Below are 23,658 nucleotides of genomic sequence, written 5' to 3'. Positions count from 1 at the left end.
CAGAAAAGGGTCATCATTTTCACCTGGATAGAACCAACTATGCCCAGCATTCTAAGGATTATCTCACCAGTACTTACTCGTAAGAAGGCAGGTAAGAAAGAATATTCCCCTTCACCTCCCAAGAGGCGAGTACTTAATGTAAAAGGGACACACAATTTGTTTATTGTCACCTTCATATCTAAATTGCACAATTTGAAAATATATAAACATCCCGTGGGCAAGAATCATGATTATCTTCTTTAAAAAAAAAAGGATTTTATTTATTTATTCATGAGAGACAGAGATAGAGAGAGAGAGAGAGGCAGAGACACAGGCAGAGGGAGAAGCAGGCTCCATGCAGGGAGCCTGATGTGGGACTTGATCCCAAGTCTCCAGGATCACCCTGGGCTGCAGGCAGCGCTAAACCACTGCACCACCGGGGCTGCCCTCATGATTATCTTCTTACTCACTGTTGGATGCCTAGCATCTAGCCCAGGACCTAGAACATAATGTGTATTCATGAATATTTAATAAATGAATAAATGGTAAATGAATATGTATGAGCTCTCTCACTTTTGTGCCTCAGTCTGAAATCTTTTTCTACCTCTGTCCATTCAGTAAACTTCTACTCATCCTAAAAGTCTCTCCTCAGTTACCATTCATCCTACAAAATCGTTTTTCATTTTAGGTAGGGGAAGTCCTCTTTGTCTCTCCTGCCATGGTATCCAGCACACACCACACAGACGTCAAGGGTTCTATATGCAAACAACAAAACCCACTCTGGCTGGTTCCAGCAGAAAGAGATTTGTTACAGGATATTGAGGAGCTCACAAAATTTTGAAGCAGGATCAAGAACCAGGTCTCAAAGCTACCTAGGTAGAAATAATAGCGAGGGAAGAGCCCGATCCCATAGCTGCTTGAGGAAGAAGAATGGCAGCAACTGCTGCTGATCCTTTGGGCTCTGATGGCCCAAAGGAGACCTGAGGAGACAGGCACCGTGACAGCCACCTCACAACTAGACACCTCTACAGCTCTTCTCATCAGAAGACTAAACCTTGTGGTGTCTGGCTGCTACCTCATGTTGATCATTTCTGCCTCCACTTGTGCTAGTACATGCGATTGGAAGAACACAGGCCATGTGCCTGGGCACCAGCAGCAATTGGTCTACAAAACAAAGTTTTACCCTTCCAGTCTGTGTAGCAGAGGAAGACAAGCTGGAAGGTGCTGAGTGAGCCATCCAACCATATGCACCATGCTTCACAGCACCACTGTCTCCTTCACTTGGTAGGAGTTCCTTAAAATCTGAGAGAGAGAAAAAAAATCACCCTGAAGAATCAGTGCAGAAAATCCAAGATCCGATCATTAAGAGCTTAAAAAGAGAGAGAGAGAGAGAGAGAGAAAAAAAATGGAGAAAAAGGAGAGAAAGAGATAATACCAATTTATTTCCCAAGACAAAGGAAAAGAATTTCTACACCGAAAGGTCTGAATTTTAAAACACCCCCCCCCCGACACATCTCCAAGACATGTCAGAGCACCAAAGATAAAGACCCTAAAAACTTTAGAAAGAGAAAAAAAGTGTCTACAAAGGATCGAGAAAGAAACAGTCTGGCACACCACCACTGGGGTACTGAAAGAAAATGGAACAGCACCTTCAAAGTGAAGAAAAAATGGTCTTTGACCTGAATTCTATCCCAAATAAAATGTTGTTAAATAATAATGGCAAAATAGATTTTTTTTTTTTATATGCAAGACTCAGGAAGTTTGCCTATGTATTGTTCACATGAGAGTTACTAGAGAAGATGTGCTCCAGTAAAATGAGGAAGTAAATTGAGAAAGAGGAAGTCCTAAGATCCAGGGAATGGTGTGTCCAATTTAGAGAACGGAAGGTAAGGAAAACACCAGCTAATCATCGGTCTCAGAAGGCAATCAGTCTCAATTACAGGAGGCAAATGGAGAGTGCCCAGCGGAGATCTCTAGAGGGAATAGGATGTCTATAAACTAGATACTGTGCTGGAGACATTTTAGGAACATAAGCCGATGATAAAGGTAGAAAATACAAAAATTGCGGCAATTAGAAATTCCAGGAAAAAAAAAACTGAGATGAACGTTATCATGGCGCATTACTCTTCCTCCAGAAAAATAATACGGTAAAGACTGTTTAATGACTTTCAGTTTTTAAAACCAGCAAAAGACAAAGCCTGTACAACAAAGACTGTAGATATTATGACTCTTGTTACTGTAAAGCCACAAATTCAGATGAGAAACTTAGGAAGTGGAGCGGGGGAGGTTACAGCAAGGAAAGGATGACTACATACTAAACAGTATCTTACAAAGCAAGGAGTATGGCACTCAGCATCCTTACCCCCATCTTCTAGCAATAGCATCTCAATTTTTTCTTTGGGTCATTTCTCCTCCCAACACATGGAGTCTTAGTGAGATTGTCAATCCACACGTCCTACACTCTTTAGCCAATGGGTAAGCATGTGGTCCAGTATAAGCCTTTCAGACTTTGTCTTCCTGGTAAATTGAGAATCTCCGTCAATTCACATTGGGTAGTGCCCTAAAGAGACCATGCATTAATTCTCAGAACAACCTTAGATTCCCAGAACACTCCCTATTTGTGGCTTTTCTGAAGCCTGACTCTTCAGCTTCTTTGATTCTATGGGTATCTGTCCTCCCCACTAACACCCAATTCAATTTGTGCATAACTTAGCAAGAATTGGTTTCAACTGGTAAGACATAATAAGATAAATAGAAATTCAATGACAGTGTTTTAAATTACAAAAGCTGGAACTGAAAATAGTGATGTGAATATGTAAAGGGAGGGGGGATTAGAGGAGGGACCTAGTGAGCAGAACTTTCACCTCTTAACAAGAAGTCAGTGTAAAAAGTGTAAAGCTGACAAATCATGAAAGAACGATATAGCAAATTAGCAATAAGAACCATAATAAAACTAAATAAATGAGTAAAGCTTTAAAATTTAAAGAGAAATGGTCTCTGGACAAAGGGGACCAGGTAAGGAGAAGTAGGACAAGAGACTATTTCTTTTTGTTATAAACTTATCTTAATTTTTCCCTGTGTGTCTACATTAATTGATAACATTCTTAATGTTAAAGAGGTGAGTAACAAAGATTGTTGGTCTATCTATAATAAAGATGGTTCAGAATTTCGAAGCCTTCTTCTCAAAATAGAAGTCAGCCCCTGGAAGCTGTTCTGGAAAATGCCACATTATAGAACAGCTCTGTCTCAGATTCTGAAGGAGGGAGCAACACTGCCTCCATTGGTGGATCTCCATGGGACTCCTGGACTAGGCAGGGAGAAGCTGTTGCCACCTCAAATGCCCTCACGGGATCCCCACCTGTTGCCCACCTCAAGCATATCTGCCTTTTCTTGATATGCCCTTGCCAAGCTTAGAGTTGGTGATGTGAGAAACAAGGCCGAAGAAAAATTACTAAATTTCCTGACTACCTACAGCCCATTGATAAGTCCTTGAAACCGGCAGAGTGACCTTCCTTTAGACTCAACTGCCTCGATGTTCATACTTTGCTAAAGGCAAAAGGCAATCTTAGCCTGACCACCAGGATCCTGTAAGTCTACTTTAACATATAAAAATTCCTTTAGAAACTTCTTTATCTTTAAATCCCCCAAGATACGTATTGGCAATCATCCCCCAAGCACATGTCCCACCGATATACATCTGAAGGGTCTCATGACTCAAGTTTTAATTAGATGGTAATAAATGACCTTTTCTCAACAATAACTAGCCCCCCTCAAGGTCCTAGAAACCTTGCTTCCAAAATTCCTTAGAGACTTATGCTATCCCTAACCCCCTCCCAACTTGAAAGTATATAATGGGCCCCTCCTCATGACCCTGGTGCAGCTTTCTGCCCACAGGTCTTGTCTCTGTGCTTTAACAAAATCACCTTTTTGCACCAAAGACATCTCAAGAATTCTTTCTTGGCCGTTGGCTTCGAACCCTAATGTCTTTCCTACATCAGGATTTGGCACAGAACTTGGATGCTTTGACTTGTTCTTTGCCAATCTCCTTACCCAATTTCACCCTGCTTTCCTAGAAAATCAGAACTAGTCTTATCTCCTCTACTCTCAGGTGATAATAAGAAATGACATCTCCATATCTCTGAGACCACATGATTTATTTTGAATGTGAGGCATAGCTTTCACTGTTCTTATGTCGCATTTTACTGATAATACAAGGTCAGACCCTGATAGTGACGGTGTGGAGATGGCACTTTTCTCAGCATTGAATCAGGGGAAATCAGAAACTTCAAGGTGTCTTTGTTTTTCTTTAGTAAATGAAACTCTGGAGGTGATTTAAGACACGCATGGAGATTGTTAGGCAGGATAGACTCAGTGGAAGTAGATGAGAGAGAGAGAGAGAGAATCCCACAAGTTCTCAGGCTAACCTCCCCAAAGAGGAGATTAGTGTTGTAATGCTAGCATTCAGCTTGATTGTCAACAATGACCTGAGTTATCACAGGAGGCAAAAAGTGGCCACATGCATCTTTTCCCATCTTCACATTCCCATACCTTTGGATGAGAGGGACCATCTCCCCTTTTCCACATCCCTCTGCAATGCCTGATCCTCGGTTCTGAAAGTGAGTGTTCAGAGGAGAGCAATGAAGAAATCTGAGGCTGGAAGATCTGAGGGAAGGAACGAGATCAGTTGGAAGTTTTCAGGCTGCAGACAGAGTGGAGTCAGGTGAAGAATTACATCTTAAAGGCAAGCTGCTCTGTACCTTCAGCACATCACTGAGTCATATCTGGGAATTCCCAGAGGTGTGTCTCATATATGTGCTCATGACCACTTCCCTCATCATCTATTTGGTTCTCTTGTTAAGATGTTTGCTTCTGTGGCTCAACTAGCAATTGTAAAATGGAAGCGATGATTCTGTTCCCTAAGAAAAATGGATGCAATCACTGCATGTCAGAGGGAATATGTTCTGTAAAACCGAAATACTATGGTCATTATCACTGCGTAGTGCCTTGGACAGTCCTAGGAAGTGCTGATATCAATAAATTGGCCTTATAAACTTTATCCAGCATATCATTTGGGCAATCACTGGGAGAGTCCAGTCCTAATCTTATAGACCAATAATGATCTATTGGCATAGTTACATGTCGGTACTACTATTTTAATAAATTACAGTGAACTGTTACAGTGAATTTTTTAAAAAAGATTTTATTTATCCATTCATGAGAGACAGAGAGATTGAGAGAGAGAGAGACAGAGACATAGGCAGAGGAAGAAGCAGGCTCCATGCAGGGAGCCGGATGTGGGACTCGATCCTCACCCTGGGCCAATGGCGGGCGCTAAACCACTGAGCCACCCAGGCATCCCTGTTATAGTCAATTTAAACTCAGTTGAAATCCCAAACGACTACTGTTCAAATTCTAGCTCCAGTATTTAGCATCTCTGTGACCCTATAGGGACAGATCTAGATTTTATAGGGCTTAAAGACTATATAATCTGGGGAGCTCTTGAAGAAAAAGAATTACAAAAGCATGAATTCGAAATTAATACCAGGTCTTGTAAGAGGCTCATGTAAGTGAGAGGTCTGAGCTTAAACTTTATTAGCTTCATGGTTAGACCTGCCTCTAGGTAGACCTCGTCTCCAGGAAAAGTTACATGATCATTCTGAATCACCATATCATCACTTATAAAGTGAGGGTAATGATCATTACTTTGTAGAATCTCTCTCTATATATATGTATTTATGGTTCAAGGTAACTTGTATTGAGACTGAGCATTCTAGAACTCAAAAATTGGTCACTTGTTATGAATATTCAAATGTAGAGAGGCCATATATACTATAATGATTAGATTGAAACTTTTTCTTTTCCTGAATTCTGATTAATTGTGCATGTATGTTGACCAACCCAATAGACATAGGGACTATGTGATCGTCAGTCAATTAACCTAAACTCTCAGAAAGAACACCAAAGAATTGCAATGCAGCAGCAGTCATCAGATGAGATTTTGGCACGGACAGGAAAGTAGTCTGAGACATGAAGGCAGGTAGCATGAAATGCAGGTTTGAATGTTGACAAAGACTTCACCCCACATACCACATCACCCTTCTGGAAAAGTGTTTTAACATACAACCTCTGGGCACCTGGGTGGCTCAGTCAGTTAAGCATCTGCCTTTGGCTCAAGTCATGATCCCAGGGTCCTGGGATGGAGCCCTGCATGGAGCCTGCATTGGGCTCCTGCTCAGCAGGAAGGCTGCTTCTCTCTCTCCTGCTCTGACAAATAAATAAATAAAATCTTAAAAAATAATAATAATAAAACCCACACAACTTCATTTTAGCCTCATGGCAGCTCTGGAGAGCAGAGTAACAGTAATAAGCACCCTTCAAAGGGCCTCTTTTGGCCAGCTTAGACCACAGCCCACTTTACAGAGCTGCCAGGAGTCAAGCTTACACCGTCATCATCACTCATTGAGTGTCTCCCAAGTGTCAGATGTTGTGCTAAGTACCTACATGTGTTTTCTCACGTAATCCTCTGTGTACCATTATGTTCACTTGACAATGAACCATCAGAGCTGATGTTTGGTATCTTGCCAAGAACTTGCAACTATTAAGTTATGATAGTTTTGAGCATTTTTATAAGTATGTAAATAGATTTGGACCCCATTTTGGAACCCATAGAAGGTTTGGAACCCATGGAGAAGTTACCTAAGGGCCCTGGGCTACATCTGGAACTGAATCTGTATCCTCTATTAGAGACTATAGAGGATTAACATGCATAACAGCATCAAGACTGCAGGTAGAGTCTATCGTCTCTGGGCTGTGTCCTATTTATCTCTGTCTTACTAATGTCTAGTGCAGTTGCTACCTAAATGCTGGAAGATGAAGACATGAGTGAATATTTTTGTTGTGTGTGGCAAACAAGGGGCAGGGCCAGGAAACCTAGGTCTCTGGACTCCTAGCCAGAATCCTATTACTATTAACAGGCTGCTCCCTCTCTACGCAGGTTTGGCTGCTGTAACAAAGAGACCCAAAATACAATGGCTTACACAACCTAGAAGTTTATATCCTTCTGATGTAAAAGTCCATGTAGTCATTTCAAGAGAGAAAGAGGTGAGGGAAAGCAAGCTACTTCCTTGTACCACCCAATCTGGAAGCTTCATATCACTTCCAGGCACATTTTACTTGCCAAACTAGTCATGTGGCCATATCTAGCCACATGGGATGCTGAGAAATGGAGTCCTTGTGCCCATCTAAAATTTTTACTACTCTCAAAAGCACGGGAATGATAGTCTTGGCCAGAGGGGCAAGCCACTATGTGCAGTGGGAAAAGCCCTAAGGTGTAGCGAGGTTTCCTTACCTGTAAAATCCAATAAGAATTACAATTACTCTGAGGCTCAGGGTTTTCAACTCTAAAGAAAACAGCAATGCTAATTCATTTAGTGAGCATGATCCGTGCTCTGGGAGCTACATCATATACTTTATATATGTGATTTAATTCAAACTTCCAAACAACCCTCTAAGGCCAGCATTCTTTTAGAGAGAAAGAAACGGAGCCTCAGAGAAGCTAGTAACTCACTCAAGGTGTCACAGTGAATGTGTGAATGATGCAATCAGAGCGAGGCTCCCCAACTTGGAAGTCCACGCACGGACCCCACCCCCGGCCTGCCCAACCCTAGAGCAGAGGTTGTCCCAGGGCAGTATCTGCCCTGCATGTTGTCACCAGCATGAAAGGTGACACGACAGAAGGAGCATGGAGCATGTGGTTGGTCCCCTCCTCTCCTCAAGGAGGCCAGTGTGCTGCACTGGGGCTTCAGGCTTCCTCGCCTGAGTTGAGTAAAGTAACCGGCTCCAGAATGGGGACTGTCCAGAAACAGTTCATAGTTGCTGGAGACAAGCTGCAGCCGAGAGGAGGAGGAATCCAGGTTTGAGGAGAGAAGGGAAAAAGCAATAAACTGAAAAATCACAGCTCCACAGGCAATGGAATCTATTACTCAGAGATTAAAATGTCACAAGGAGTACACGTCAGCTCCAGACCTTGGAAAATGTTTTTTCCATCATAATTACTTCTCGCCACCAACACAGGACTATTTCCTTTCCTGGGGAGGAGATTGCCCAACTTGATGTCTTTCTAGCTTTCTGCAGACCTCAAAAGTTGCTGCTTATGTTTCTTCATAGTATTAGCAATGATCAACACCAACAGCCCCTTATTGTGCATCAGCTACCGACAGCTTATGAAGACCTCAATGACCCTGTGAGATGGATACTATTCATTTCTCCTCCACCTTACAGATGAGGAAACTCAGGCCCAGAGATAGAGGTTAATGTGCCTAACCTCACACAGCTGGTCAGAGGAGAGTCAGCACTTGAGCCCAACTTGTCTGTTGAGATGTGTCATCTTAAACACTCTCGGAAACTTCCTCCTGACAGCCCTATTCTATTTGTGGGAAAGCAGGAAACAACACAAATCCACCCAGAAAGAACCTGGCAAGTGATCCCTTTTTTCCCCCCTTTCACATTCAGGCAAAATACAAGCCAAAAATCCAAGGCATGGAGAGTGGAGGAAGAAATGTCAAATCCAACCTCAGCAGGGATTAGTAAACGAAATTAAGATTCACATTCAATGGTAAATTTACTAGTTAACCTTTAAAAATGATGTTGTAGAAGGATATTCTTAAGTTGGTAAGGTCATAAATAGTTTGGACTGTGTGTTTTGCACTAAAAGAAGTTTCTGATCCTACACACACACACACACCCCACTAAAGTTCACACATGAAATCATCACAGGTCTTGGCCATAGATTATGTATAAACTTGTTCATCTGATATCCTTCCATCCAACTGCCACCAATGTCCCTATAGGAGTTCTCAAAGAGGTGATTCAAGATCAAGCTTTTTTGAACTCGAAGTTCTCAGGCTTGTACTTAAAACCACCTGAAAAACAGGCTCAGTGACCATGGCCTCCCTCCCAACCAAACACGATACTGTTTCCTTTCTTTTTTCTTTTGAGGCAAACATACACTCATGGAAGAGCTGGAGAACAGTACAAAGAATGATCTTTTCCCTGAAGATTTGGTAGAAAACTGCCAATCTGAAGGCACATCACCCCCAAAAACGTCAGCACGGGTTCCTTCCATCAAGGACATTGTTCCACAGAACCTCAGTTCAACCATGCAAGTCAGGCAGTGAATGCTGCTGTTCCACCACAGTCTAATCCTCCGCCCCCATTCAAATAGTCCCAGTTGTCCCAGTCATGTCCTTTATGGTGAAACCATTCAGCCCAGAACTGAGTTACAGTTGGTTGTGTCTTGTCTCCCCCAGTCTGGAACCGCTTTAGTCCTTCCTTGGTTTTTCTTTCACGAGGCTTGCAATCTTCTGAAGATTTCAAGGCCGGTCATGTTGGAGGACGTCCCTCAGTCTGGGTCTGGCCTCATGCTCTGACTTTGTTAAATTAGCATTTGTTAAATGGAGCAGAGGATGGCAGATGGCAAGCCACAGGAGACATTGAAGTAGAGGTTCTTTATTCACGGGTCCCGGAGGAAGAACATGGCACACCTGGAGGTCAAGGCAGGGTGCAGACCCAGGGAGACAGAGCCTGCATCGCAGCCTCTGGGGTGAGGAGCTATGGGGCTCCCCAGCGAGGTCCCGATTGTTCAACCCAAATCAAGCTGGCGTGCAGATCCCAAGGGCCCAAACTCCTCAGGTCTTAGGTTTGGCGGGAAACCCACGCCATCAGGAAAGGCTGTTGGGATTTGTTGTTGCTTTGGGCAAATGTACTTTGACCACCACTGAGGATGTGTTTTCTTCCTGTGCATGCTAAAGAGTAGGCCCGGGAGATGTTGGGAAACGAGAAGAAAAAGGCATTAAAAGGGGGGAAAAAAACCCAACCACCTCAGGGCATTGACCCTCACACTTAGAAATCATGATCTCCTCTATCATCAGGGTGAGGATCCCGGGTGTGCATTATGATTCTGGTGTGGGAGAGCCGTGGGGCATGCAGCTTTCCTCTGGGGACGCTGGCACATTTCTGACAGGGCTGAAAAAGTTAGCCCCCCCCTCCCTCCTCCTCCTCCAGCTCCCTTCATTCATCTCTCCAATTGCAATTAGCCAAAATCCCAGTGAGACCCAACTTTTGGAAGACTAGGAGCCCCCTGAGCTTTTTTTTTTTTTTTTTTAAGATTTTATTTATTTATTCATGAGAGACACAGAGAGAGGCAGAGACACAGGCAGAGAGAGAAGCAGACTCCATGTAGGGAGCCCGATGTGGGACTCGATCCCAGGACTCCAGGATCACGCCCTGGGCCGAAGGCAGGCACTAAACCGCTGCGCCACCCAGGGATCCCAAGCTTTTTTTTTTAATGATGTTTTTATTGTGTAAAATATTCATGTGGTAAAATTTACCGTTCTAGCCATTTTTCAAGTGAATAGTTCAGTGGCGTGAAGTACGTTTGCACTGTTGGCAACGATCACCACTCCCAATCTCCAGAACTCTTTTCATCTTGCAAAACTGAAACTCTATACTCATTAAACAATAACTCCCCATTCTTCCTGCCCCTGCCCCTGGCAGAACCATTTTTCTTCTGTCTCTATGAATTTGATTGCTCTAGATACCACATCTGAGTGGAGTCACAGAGTATTTGTCCTTTTATGACTGGCTTATTCCACTTAGCGCCATGTCCTCAAGGTTCATCTGTGTTGTAGGATGTCTCAGAATGTCCTTCCTTCTTTTTTTTTTTTTTTTTTTTTTTTTTTTTTTTTTTTTTTAATTTATTTATTTATGATAGTCACAGAGAGAGAGAGAGAGAGGCAGAGACACAGGCAGAGGGAGAAGCAGGCTCCATGCACCGGGAGCCTGATGTGGGATTCGATCCTGGGTCTCCAGGATCGCGCCCTGGGCCAAAGGCAGGCGCCAAACTGCTGCGCCACCCAGGGATCCCTGTCCTTCCTTCTTAAGGCTGAGTGTCCCCTAAGCTCTTAAAAGTTATGTAACTGTATTTGTCTGCTGGGGCTGCCATAGTAAAATACCACAGACCGGGTGGCTTCAACAACAGATACTATTTTCTCACAGTTCTGGCGGCTGGAATCCAAGATCAAGGTGTCGGCTGGTTTCCTCTGAGGCCTCTCTCCTCAAGAAAGGGCCACTTTCTTGCTGTGTCCTCACATGGCCTTTCCCTGTGTGCATGCATCCCTGACCCAGATCTCCTCTTATCAGTCCACTCCTCAGATTGGATTAGAGTCCAACCCTAATTTTAATTGAAGCACCTCTCTGAAGGGCCTACCTACAAATGCAGTCACATTCTGAGGTTTGGGGGGTTAGGGCTTCAACATAGGAATTCTGGGGACACCTCATCCCCGAGCAGTAACTTTCCTGAGATGCACATTCCTCAACTGAATGAAAGTCATCCCAGCCACCTTCTGGGCGCTGGTTCAGCCTATGCCCAGGAAGCCCTCGGCATAGCGCTGGAGCGCTGCGACTTCTCAGTGGGACCAGCTGGCATCATTGCTATGTTTTCCCAAGTCTTAGTATGGGTCCTTCCAGCACGCACTGGGTACTTACTTAATAACATGTGTTACTCCTTTCATCTTGGGTTAGATCGGGGGTGGGGGGTAGACTCAGGATCATAGCACTGTGGGAAAGAGAAAAAATGGGGAGGTTGGCACAGACTTCACCTGCTAAGCGGCCCTGCTCCCGCTAACCTGGGGTTACAAAGCTGTCTTATGTTAATGATGAGTAGTCATAGCAGTTACAACTGGATTGAGTGGGTGCCAGGCATCGAACCAGGCGCTCCATAGGTGTCTCTTAATCCTCGGGTAGCTACTATTATCATCCCCACTGCTCAGACAAGAAAACTGAGGCCCAGAGAGTTCAAGTAGCTTGCCTAGATTGCAAGTGCTAGAGGCAGCATTCAGGCTCAAAGGTTCTGCTGGGTGAGTCCAAGAGCTTCCATTGAGAATGACCTCAAAATTACATATGTCTGTGAATAAGGATGATAAAAACACTTATAGAATAAGGGGGTTTGTTGAGAGGATAGGGTACTGGCTATTTTTCTTTCATTTAAAGGTTTTCCACTTCTTAAACTGTGTTGTGACATTTATTATTTTTAATTTGTCTTCAGAAAAGACTTTTCATGTTGGGGTGCTTCTCCCTCAAGGATTAAAAGAAAACCACACAGACTTCCTCCCCAGTGTTGTTGAATAAAGAATTGTCCTGTTTGTCCTCACCTGGGATTTTTAAGAGCAAGCAGCCACCTGGCTCTTCACAGTTGCATCTGTTTCTAGCAACATAGATTTTCAAAACATTGTTTTCTTTTAATTTTTTGTCTTCTCTTTCTCTTTCTTCTTCCTTTTTTTCTTCCTCTCTTTGTTTTTAAAGCAACTGGTATAAATAAGTTTGGATCAGCTTATCCTTGGGATATGTATGTTGCAAGCTCTGGGTCCCTCAGGTTCCAACATGAAGATGGATATCTTGGATTTAAAGAGTTCTGGGAAGAATCACAGAGGGTTGGGTTGTTTCATTTGTTTTGTTTCTTATTGCTCTCAGGGCAGTAAGAAAACCTGAACCCCACCACACTCACCCTTCCAAACCAATTTCTAAGTTGTTCCTCTAAGAAACCAGTCAAGTCCCTATAAAGAATGGTAAGAAAATCCCTCCCTCCAAATATGTCTAATTTCCTGGGTTCCATTAAAACAACTATCTTTTTCATAAATAATTTCTGATGTCTTTGCCCTAAACCTTGGACAGATTTTGATCTGGAATAATCAAATTCATATGAGACATAGACTATTAGGAGCCATTAAGTATCCTCAATGCTCTCCCCCACAACCCGATCTTACCCTTCAGCTTCACCCAGATCAGGGGCATCTCCAACTCACTCATCACATCAACACCAGACTGGCCATGAAACCGGTGACATAGCGCCTTCTGAGAAAGGTGGGTCTTCACGTTTTGCATTGGGTGACCACCGTGCCAACCACAACCACGATGCTGGTCAAGGACATCTGATACGGGCTGGACCTCAAGAGACTGTGAGGTGACCTGGGCGGAGCACGCAGCCCCGCTGGAACGAGTTGAATGCAACACTCAGAGAACATAAGCACAGACATAGGTGGGAAGAAGAAAACTGGAAGAGAGGGTAGCAGAAACAGAGGGTGCCTTGAGCAGGGAAGAATTGCTAAGTACAGAACAATGGCTTCTCCTCTTTGGAGGAGACCATACTCCAATAACCAGAGCTGCTAGGGTTTCCCCGAACGGTTTTCCAGTCCTTCATGAGGCCTGAATGTGTCACTGCTGAGATGGTTTTCTTGGCTAACTCACCACATATAAATGTGTCTCTATCAAAAAGCCCCATCTCCTGAGGTATCCTCAAGTGTATCACTGGTTTGTGGTTCTTTTGTTTTGGGTTTTTTGCAAGTGGTAAGAGCCCAACACTGTTGTTCAAAAATGAGTCCATAATCTTGTCTCCCAGATCTGTTCTTTCTCATGTATTGTCTCTGCCTACTTTTGATGTCACTGTTCCAGTTCTTAGGTTTCTCTCAATACCTTACAAGAGTCTGTTGGTCCCCTTGCCAGAGCCCAACAAATCTATCTCCACAAAGAGATAAATGTAGCTCTCCTACAGCTCCAAAATCTCAGGGTTAGTAAATAATCATCTCCCATAGCACTACTCTCCCTGCTTCACTCTTAGCAGACATCACTAATTGATCACCACACTCTTTCCTACTTACCTAAGCAAGGCTAAAAGCAATAGTAGCCCTATTCTTTGAAGGTTTGTTATACATACCAGCTCCTGGCCTAAACATTTTGCACACCAATTTAATTCTCATTAAAACAACAACAACAGGGCAGCCCAGGTAGCTCAGTGGTTTAGTGCAGCCTTCAGCCCAGAGCCTGATCCTGGAGTCCTGGGATTGAGTCCCATGTCGGGCTCCCTGCATGGAGCCTGCTTCTCCCTCTGCCTGTGTCTCTGCCTCTCTCTCTCTCTTTCTCTCTCTGTGTCTCACGAATAACTAAATAAAATCTTTAAAAACAACAACAACAACCCCTGTGAAAACATATGGTTGTTTTTACCATGTACAAGTAGAAAAGAGGCTGAGAGAGAAGGCAGAAATAGCCTGGCTTTTCCTTTCCCCCAGCCCGCCCGTCTTTATGGCCTCCCACTCACTGCCACTAGCTGCAGCCAGTTGGCAGAATGGCCAGAGAAATGTAGCTCGCGGGAGCGAGCTCCTTGTGCTACAGAGCAAAGTGCAGGACAGGGATTGGATCGGAGACCATACAGAATGACTGGCAAGAAGCCTCTCCTGATTCCACAGCAAAAGGGAATGTGTCCTGATTCTGAAAGCCCAAAGCACTGATACAGAAGTTTCCTCCTATACTTAACTTTTTTTTTTTTTATCATACAGTTACATATTTGCATTTGTGTAGAACACATGTTTGTTACTTTTTTCTCCTTTGGCCGGTAGGCTCTACAGTTCTACCAGGAAGACCTAAGTATGAATTAGTGTCATTCTTGTCATATTGCCTAGCCCTGTGCTCTTGCTCAATAAATATTTATTAAATGATGAATGATATTCAGGGCCTGTGCTTCTTCAGATTGAGATGTGTAGCAAGATGTCCAGGGGACCTCACACTTTGCTGGAGAGTCCATTTCACAGTATGGTAAGTAATTTTAAACATAATTTTTATATAAAAACAAAAAAAAAATGAAGTCAAACAAAATTTTCATAATTTTTTAAAGATAAACTAAATTTATTAAAACATACTATGCTCTTCACATATTCATTTTGTTTGGTTCTTTGTTCTTTTTTTAACTGAGTTTTCTATATCCCAGGCACTGTTCTAGACAGACATGATTCCTGCTTTCAGGAATTTTACAGTATGGTGCAGGCATCAACAACATTCTATAGAGAACAGATAACAAATTTTTTAGGCTTTGTGGGCCAAACATTCCTTGTTGCATTACTCAGTGCTGGCCTGGTAATAGAAAAGTAGCCATAGGCAATAGGGGCACAAATGAGTGCCCTGGTGTTGTGGCAAAACTAGATCACGAAAGCAGGCAGCAGGCTGGATTTGGGCAGTGGGTCATGGTTTGCTGACCCTGATCTGGGGAAAACAGACATTAAATAATATAAGATGCACACGGTAAGAGAATACTACAGTACAATGTGGTCTGTGGGCAAAGCTAGCATAAGTCTCTTGGTCTAGGAGTAGGCCAAGCTTCACGGGTGTACAACCTGTCCAGTGACACAGGACCTACTCAGAAGGGATGCTATGCTGGGTTTAAGGCTCTGTTGTCACAGTCTTGAAATTCCTGATAATTTTTATTTTTGAACTCATAAAGTTAGAAGGGCCCATGGAGCAAGTGTATACAAAGAGGCTCTGTGCCAGGTGCTAGTGTACACAGGGGCAGACTCAAGCCTACATAGGTGGCAGGGGGCAGTGCAAGTGGCTGGCCTGGCTGTCTGATGAGAGTGTGCACTCTGAGGGGCTGTCCAGAGCCCCGAGGGGTTCTGAGGGGTGGCCCTGCTGGGGACCTGGGCCCAGACTGGTTCATGGCAACAGCAACAGTAGCAGATGCGGTGGCAGCCGAAGGGTTGCCCTGAGGGGCCACACTGGGAGCCACCCCGGAAGACTGGCTTGCCTGTCTGTCCTCAGAGCCTGTCCCTGGAGCCCCTGCAAATATTAACTCTACTCTGACTACCAGGACAGGAACTGCTGGCAAATTATTACAGAGTAAATGTTTGCACAGACATTGCAATAAGGGACATTAGGGAGCTGTTCAAATTCTTCCAAGAATTTAGAATTTCTAGTTTTGAAAACTGTTGTGACATTGCAAACCAAATATCCCTGGGCTTAGATATGGAAATCAATTTTAAAGATTGTCCCAGTCAACAGAACAGACTTCTACCTTCATATAAAGTTTCAGATAAACCAACAATAACAAGGAAGACAATTTTAAAATTAATTTTCCTTGTATTTGAAGATACAGTGATAGAATGCATAAGGGGGCATTCTGAATTGTATAAAAATCATGAAGCTGCTGTTTGGTTTCTTGTATGACCTCCACAAGCTGCAGGTATTGTCAGAGGAAATAAAATATAAATTTGTATAGAAAAAAATCATATCATTAACATGAGTTCAATAATATAAATACTCTGCAAAGAGTATTTATTATTTATAAATAATATAAATTTATATATTAAATTAGAACATAAAAATGATTTGCAGGAAGAGTTAATTCTTTTTAGAAAAACAGTTCCACAGGCATCATCACCTCCAGTTGTACTAAAACTTGTATTTCAAAATAATTTATGGAAAATGTATCCCAGTATTATCGTGGCCTATAAAATATGCTGCCCCTGTCACAGTCGCATCTGTAGATTTGATTTCAACTGCTGAAACTAAATTTATCAAAACATTTTTGTGACCTTGCATTTACCACTGGCCACTAACATTACTTCCCCTTGCGTGAGTTGAAAATGAAGTTGCTGAAAGTAACAATGTTTATGACCTAGTGAATGAATATGTAGGAAAGCAAACCAGAAAAAAAATCTGGATATCATATTAATCCATATTATTTATCATATTATAAAAAATTATGACATTAAAATAGGTTTTGGCCATTAAAAAATGTATATTGTTACTATCTATCATGGCTACCCTTGCTATATTTTATAAGTAACAAAATATTTTAAAGGAAAAGCTTTATATTTTACTTCTCACCGTCCTTTCTTTCCTACTTTTCGAACGGGGAGCCTGTATTCATTCTGTGTTGGGCCTCACAAATTATGTGGTCGGCACTGTCCAGGCACCCACAAGAGCAAGAGGGAGCTTGTTGGACCAGACCAGAGTGTGGCCTTGTGAGGGCAGCAGCACTGTCACCTGGGATCCTGTTAGACATGCAGGTAGGCTCTTGAGCCCCAGCACTGAGACTCTGAGGACAGACCACAGCAATCCAGCTTTAATCCCCCTTGGTATCCTGACGCTCCCCTCCCCCCTCCCAGTTTGAGACCAACTGCTGTAGGGGACTGAGAGGAGTAAGGCAGGTGTGCTGGGAGGTGTGGGAGGAGGCAGAACCAAGTCCTGAAGGCAAGAAGAAGGCAATGAAGGTTTTAAAGCAGGAGGAAAAGTCAAGTCCTTACACAGGTCACAAGGCCCTCAGAGCTCTGGAGGGCCCACCCGTGTCCCCTTCCAGATCTTGTCTGCTACTGCTCCCTACCTCAGCCACACTGACATCCTCTGATGTGCCAGGCACTCTCCTGCCTCAAGGCCTTTGCACCAGTTACTTCCTCTTCCCAGAATACTTTTACTCCAGAGCTCTCTTGCATTCTTTAGATATCTGCTCAAATGTCACCTTCTCAGGAAGGCCCTCCCCAGACTTCCTGTTTGAAAGTACCCCCTCAATGTGCCAACACACCACACTCATACCCTGATACCTCTTCCCTGTTTTCTCTTTCTCCATTGCACAAACGGATGCCTATTACCTTGCTTTCTTATTTTTGGGGTTAATAATCCATCTTCCTCCATTTCCTACTGGACTGGTAGTTCTGAGAAGATGGTGGTTTTGTTCTGCTTCATTTACTGACATAACTGACATACTTCCCAAGCCTAAAAGTGTTTGGCTTTTAGGAACACTAAAGAAATAAGAAAGGGAACACTCAATAAATATTTATTGAATGACCAAATAAAGAAATTTCAAAACATACAACTGTCATGAATGAGAAAAGTATGCTCATGACCTGGCCAATAAAATTGCTAGCAGTTGTCCTTAACTTGGGGTCACGAGCTGGGTTTGGTCACTGAGGTAGAGGTAGCTGGGGCCCGTTACTCCTTTCCTTGTGGTGCCTGGGCCCGTGTGACTTCTCTGCCCAGTGGACTGGGAATACCAGAGACACGTGTCAAGCCAGACAGAGGCAGTTAATAGGAGTGCTTCCTCGGCTTCCTCCTGCTTATTTGGCTGTGACCAGGAAAGCCTCATGTGGCACCACAAAGCCAACACATGCAAGAAAGTATCCTTGGGCTTTCTGTAAGGGAGAAAGAAACCTCTGTTGTGGTAAAGCCCTTGAGGGCCTTACTTGTTACTGCAGCCTCGCCTTGCCTGCCTCGTCTTACCATGAGTCATTACCAACATACAGTTGATCGAGAGCAAACTCAGAAAAGAAAAAAAAAAAAAAAAAGACATCTTCTGAGTAATTGGATTATGAAGGTTCAGTATTTGGTGGCTGTAAGGTAGATCCCATGCCTCACTCATGAGTGTAAGTATGTGAAAACGCTGCTGGCGCCACATCCCAACCATAAGACACAGAAGCTGTGCAAAGAATCCATAACGGCCTACAGACAGGAGGTGGAATCTAGAAGTTTGGGCTACGCATTCTTCTGTCTGGGATTAGGTCTCAGCTCTCCCACGTTCCTTGACCAAGTTAATGAGCCCCTCTGGGCCTCAGTTTCCTCATAGGTAAATAAGGATAATAGCATTGGCTGCCTCACAGGATTGTTCAAGGGTTGGATGCAGTCAGGGATGTCAAGTACTGGTTTTAAGTGCTTGACACATACCAATGCCTTCAACCTTGACAGCAGCTCCGTAAGGTAGGTACCATTTTATCCCCATTTTAGAGACAATGAAACAGATGCACAGAGAGATTAATAACTTGTCCCAGGCCACACAGCTAGTAAGTAATGGAGCTGGGATGTGAACCCTCGCTCCGACGGTAGGGACAGTGATGAACCGTGAGCTGGAAGTCAGGCAGGCTTGAGGCAAACCTCAGCCCCAACACTCCCTAATCGACTGAATTTGAGACAACACCTGAACTTTTTGCAGTCATGATGTCTCTTAAATTAGGAACATAGTGATATATATAAAACCTACAATGGGGTGGGTCATTTGGGATAATGTATATAAAGCACCCCCCACTCCCACCCACCTGGCCCAGAGTACATACTCAGTAAATTTTACCTGTTGTTGAAAGGACAATGTCCCACAAGGACACAGCCTGAGCCTGTGTCTGGAATGAGTCATAGGAAGGTAGAACATTTGGTCAGTCTCACCTGCTCCCTCCCCATTGGAATTTATGGGAAGATCTATTCTCTTGTTCTGATGTCACACATCTAATAGTGCAGCCCAGGTAACCAGGGGCAGCCCTTTGTCAATTCCCCGGGGTTACATATGTGATGGGGAGCCCTGAGGGAGGGTCCACCTCCTTACCACCACCACCCCACCACAGCTTCTCCTGTGAAGCCTGGATCCCTCGTCCCCCTAGAAGCCTACCAAGGCTTCTTTTCTCTTTGGGTTAAGCCAACCTGACCTCCCATCTGTAGGTCAGAGAACGAGGGTATTATTGATTCAAAAAAGTCTGTTGTCCACATGTGTGCCCTGCTTCTCACCACTTGGACCCTGAGGCAAGAGAAGCTACTTACTGAAGGGTTTTATGAATCATCATCAAATGTCTCAAAATTATGGCAACTGGTTCCATTTTATTATTTCAATCACAATTATTTCCAAATCCACACCCCACTAAGGACAGCAATGTGGGTGCGGGTGTTGAGGTCTTGGGGTAGGCTACTTACTGCCTTAGGTTTGGTTTCAACCTGACCCCAGGGTAACACCGGCCCAGCTGCTGCCGCCCTCGCTTAGGGGGCCAGCATTCGCTTCTCTCTAGCGGCCGCCATTGGTTTTACTTGATAGAGCAAAGCAGCAAAAGATCCAGAACAGTGGTTAGCCAAAGGAGCAACATTTCCCAGGGAAATGACGTAGTGTGGAACAATCGCAATCTATCAACCATTTCAGGCCCTTCAGAAACATTCCCGGTTTTCTCTCTCAACACTTCCTATTTCTGTTTCACTTAGATCTTTTTCTCCCTCCCACTGTATATCTCCCTTTTCCCCCTGACCTTTCTCTCTCCTTCCTTCTTCTTTACTACCCTCCTCCTTCCCTTCCTGGTCTCTCAACCAGTATGGTTTTTCACACATGCCGAATGTTCCCTGTTATTAACCTAAGTATGTCAATGTATCCCCCAAACAGAATGGTCACGTTTAATAAATAAAAATACATGATGCCCAGGTAAATCTGAATTTCAGATAAACAGCAAATAATATTTGGGGCATATTTACACCAAAAAAAAAAATTGTTGTCTTCCTGTAAGTTAAATTTAACTAGGCATCTGATATCCTGTCTGGCAGCCCTATCCCCAACTAGCTGAAGCCCGGTGTGATCCTAAAATAACATGTGTCCTGTGAGCCAGTGGTTCTTGGAAATAGAAAGATGTTCCCTACCTGCTCCATGATAAGCTTTTTAAGTCTCTTGTAATTGAAAGAAAAAAAAAAGTGAGTAACCAGTACTGTCTGGACACCCCAGGCAGCAGAGAGGTTCTGTCTGGTGCTCACATCTCGGAGCTGCTTTCCTCGCAGGGCAGCTGCCCTTCCTGGGCCACCCAAGGGTTGGGGAAGGCTGGAGCGCAGAGGGCAGGGGAGGGGGCGGACTTCAGCAGGAAGGTCTGGTCTCTGCAAGGGAAAAGGTCAGGTCTGCGGTGGGGGAGGAGGAGGAGGAGGAGGAGGAGGCTGAGTTGCCAGGTTTTCCTTCCCATCTCCTAGATCTCCTATTGCCGTATCTTGAGGATGGCCGGGGCGCAGCGCCCGCTTCCCGCCGCTCCTTTGGCTCGGCGCGGGGTGAGGCTGCGCCCCCTCGCGGCCGCCTCCCCCGTCCCGGCCGCCTCCCGCCCGCGGCCGGCCGCCGTCCGGGCAGCAGGGCGGGCGTGCGAGGGCGTGCGAAGGGCGTGCAAAGGCCGCGGGGTCCCGCGGGGTCCCGCGGGCGGGCGACAGCGTGACCTCGGCCCCGGCTGCGCGCGCGGGCGGCTCGGGGCCCAGGGGCGGCGTCGGCCCCGCTGCGGGCCGGTCCCCGGCGCTCCGGGCCGGGCTTTCCGCGCCGCCGGCTGGAGGCCCGCCATCCTCCCCGAGTGAATTTCCAAGAAAGCAGTTGACGGGCTTGGCAGCGCCGTTCCTGGAAATGTTCAATCGGCCGTCCTCGGCGGGGCGGCCGGGTCGCGGGGCGCGCTCCGCGGCGTCTCCGGGCCGCGAGCCCCAGGCCCCGGGAGGGCGGGCGGGCGGGCGGGCGGGGGGGCCTCCGCGGAGCTGGGGCCGGGGCTCCGGGCCGGGGCGCCGCCCGCGGGCTCGCTGCTCACTGGAGACCGACGCCGGTGACTCGAAGTCAGAAACCCCATCAGCCCGGCGGGCGCCCCGCGGGCCCGAGCAGCCGGCGGGGACACTCGCAGCCGCGGCGCCCCCAGGCCGCCGGCAGGGCCCGCGCTCGGCCGCGATGCCCGGCCCGGCTTCACCGGAGCCTTGTGTTCTAGCCCCTTTGGCAACATGCTTGGCCTCCATCCACCGGACGCCAGTAGCGCCTGACCCGTGGCCGCCTCCCCCAGTTGTGACAACCCAAACTACCTGCGACCGGGTCACCCTGTGCGCACAGGAAAGGATATGCGGGCGCTCTGGGGTGATGCCAGTGAAGACAGAGACAGTCTCAGAATCTGGCCTCCAGCTGAGCTGTGTGATGCCTGGCCAGTCACAGAACCCTTGGGCCTCAGTTTCCTTGCCTCTAAAACGGGAAGAAAGAGAAGTGCAAATGCAGGGAGTGTGGAGAGGAGTCGAGTAATGCACCATCCCGCAGTCCGAGAGGTAGAAGGTGCCACGTAAAACAGCGTAGCAGCAGGATAGCTAATGCTTGAGCCCTTCCCTACCGCAAAGGGACTGGCTCCCTTCAAAAGGAGAAAAGGGTTGAATATTTATAAAATCCCCAAGACTCTTAAATTAAAACCAAGTGCTTTAGAAAGCTTTCCTCTTTATTTTTTTTTCCTTCTGAATTCAAATAAGATTAAGAATGCTATGGCTGCCTGAGGTTAATGAATGTAGATTTCCTTTTGCCTTCCTTGAAGGAAGATTTCTACTGTTTGTTTTAATCAACACCCTAGCATTTACATCCTCCTGTGACAGAGTAGAGTAAGGAAGTGGGAGTGTGTGATAGGGTCCCCTTCTATTTTTTTTTTCACAAAATTAGTACCTTTCTCTTAGTAACTAGTGAAAAATTTGAGAAATGAGATGCTACAGCCCTATAGAAAGACACTGTTGCTTTAAATGAGCTTTACTGTTATATAATTCTCTGGCTGACTTCATCCCACCAGCTTTCAAGGAACTATAAAGAAATCTTTAAAAGCTAATATTTCTCCTGTTCGCACTGGCAGAAAAACACGAAGGAAAAGGGTAACCTGACCTTCCTCAAAGAGCCAAGTCCTTGAGGACAGGGCCACACATGTACCCCCCTACCCTCCCTCCCCGGCTCCCCCAGTCTTGGGGTCCTTGTCAAACTCCAGGGAGCCACAGCCCTTCCTTTGTGGCTGTGTATATTGGAAGACCCAAGGCCACATTTGCTTTCAGAGACAAGACAATGAGATTAATCAAAGAAAACAGAAACAGCTCCGTTTTCCATAATGGGGCTATCAAAAGGCTTTTCTAGGAAAAACCCTGATGAGGCTGTTCCTTCTATTTCCCTAAAGGCTAACAGTTGCGAGTAGGAGTAGCAGGCACAGGAGGAGGTACCCACGGAAGTTTATTCCCAAATAGTCCCTTCCCAGAAAAAGACTTCATTATTCCATCTAGCTCAAAGCACTGGGCAACCACTGACATCAAGGGCCCTGTGCACGAAAGCAGGCCTTCTCTTTCTGGGGCCTTGCTGTCCCTGCAGCAAGGATGAAGGTACCCACTGGCTTCTACGGAATCACTCTGATCAGCCAGGATTCCCAGAAGGGAACTTGGGGAAGTGAGACTCTGAACCAAACTAATGGAGAAGGGTCAGAAAAGGTGGTCAGGTGGCACTGTTATAAAACCAACTGGCACATGCTGACCTCATTAAAACCAGACACAGTGCAGTTTGGGAACGAGGTAAAGACAGGGCTGGGGTGGGGGGGTGCGCAGAGGGAGGTATCACCTCTGGTGGAAAATTTAAGCGCAACGAACAACCCCAGCCATCACATAAATAATATAAATAATATCTTGATGCCCTATTTCAAAAAACTCAAAATTAATGCCCCCCCCCCCCCCCCCCGCAAATCCATGATGAACAAAATATCAGAATTTAAGGACAGGGTTTGGTTTCAGAAACATAGTGTGTCTCCAATAACCAGCACTTGACTTCAAGTGGTCTTGTGGCTTTAGAGGGTCTCAGCGCAGCAGGGTAACCAAAGGGACCCAGACTCAGAGTCAGGGACAGAACAGCAGCCACAGCTACATGGCCTTGATCATGGCCCCAGCCTCTGAGGTCTGGTTCTGGCTTATAAAGTGGTCTTCATATTGGTCACACCTTCCTCACAGGGGTGGGCGTGGGGGTTAGGACTAAGTAAAACCTTGTTCACAAGCACATTTGATAGACCCTAACCTAAGGTGTTCTTGAAATGACAACAGAAAGTAGAGCAATGATACTGGTGATTGCAGTGGTGGGCAATGGGGAACATTTTGGGTGAGGAAAGGAGAGAAAATGATGGATTCACCATAAAGTAATCTGTATGTGTGTACACACACACACACACACACATATCCCTGCATTCTCACACCCCTACCCCAGGCTTCTCCCATTAAGAGAAAAGGAAAGGAAAGGAAAGGAGAGAAATGGGAGAGGCAGGAAGACTATAACTCAAGATTGGAGGAGGC

At 45.3% G+C, this 23,658-nt stretch overlaps 1 long non-coding RNA gene across 13 annotated transcripts in view; it reads right to left on the bottom strand.

The window, feature by feature from the left end:
* LOC100687178 overlaps nucleotides 1–19,250 on the bottom strand; it is a 108,962-nt gene extending 89,712 nt beyond the window's left edge. For 2 of the 13 annotated variants that reach the window (XR_005370538.1, XR_005370539.1), the window contains exons 1-7: nucleotides 18,917–19,223; nucleotides 17,703–17,987; nucleotides 17,448–17,597; nucleotides 12,801–13,087; nucleotides 12,189–12,448; nucleotides 11,524–11,593; nucleotides 4,528–4,641 (exon numbers count right to left, since the gene is read on the bottom strand). This is a non-coding gene — a long non-coding RNA (uncharacterized LOC100687178). Of the gene's footprint in view, nucleotides 1–2,341; nucleotides 2,540–4,527; nucleotides 4,642–4,736; nucleotides 4,896–11,523; nucleotides 11,594–12,188; nucleotides 12,449–12,800; nucleotides 13,088–17,447; nucleotides 17,598–17,702; nucleotides 17,988–18,916 lie in introns of all 13 variants that reach the window. The other 11 variants (XR_005370545.1, XR_005370547.1, XR_005370541.1 and 8 more) reach the window with 11 other exon arrangements.
* Nucleotides 19,251–23,658: the final 4,408 nt, after the last annotated feature.

The sequence above is a fragment of the Canis lupus genome, chromosome 15 (assembly GCF_011100685.1).
Source record: "Canis lupus familiaris isolate Mischka breed German Shepherd chromosome 15, alternate assembly UU_Cfam_GSD_1.0, whole genome shotgun sequence".
NCBI classification, from domain to species: Eukaryota; Metazoa; Chordata; class Mammalia; order Carnivora; family Canidae; genus Canis; species Canis lupus.
This window is presented reverse-complemented; position numbering and strand designations above follow the sequence as displayed.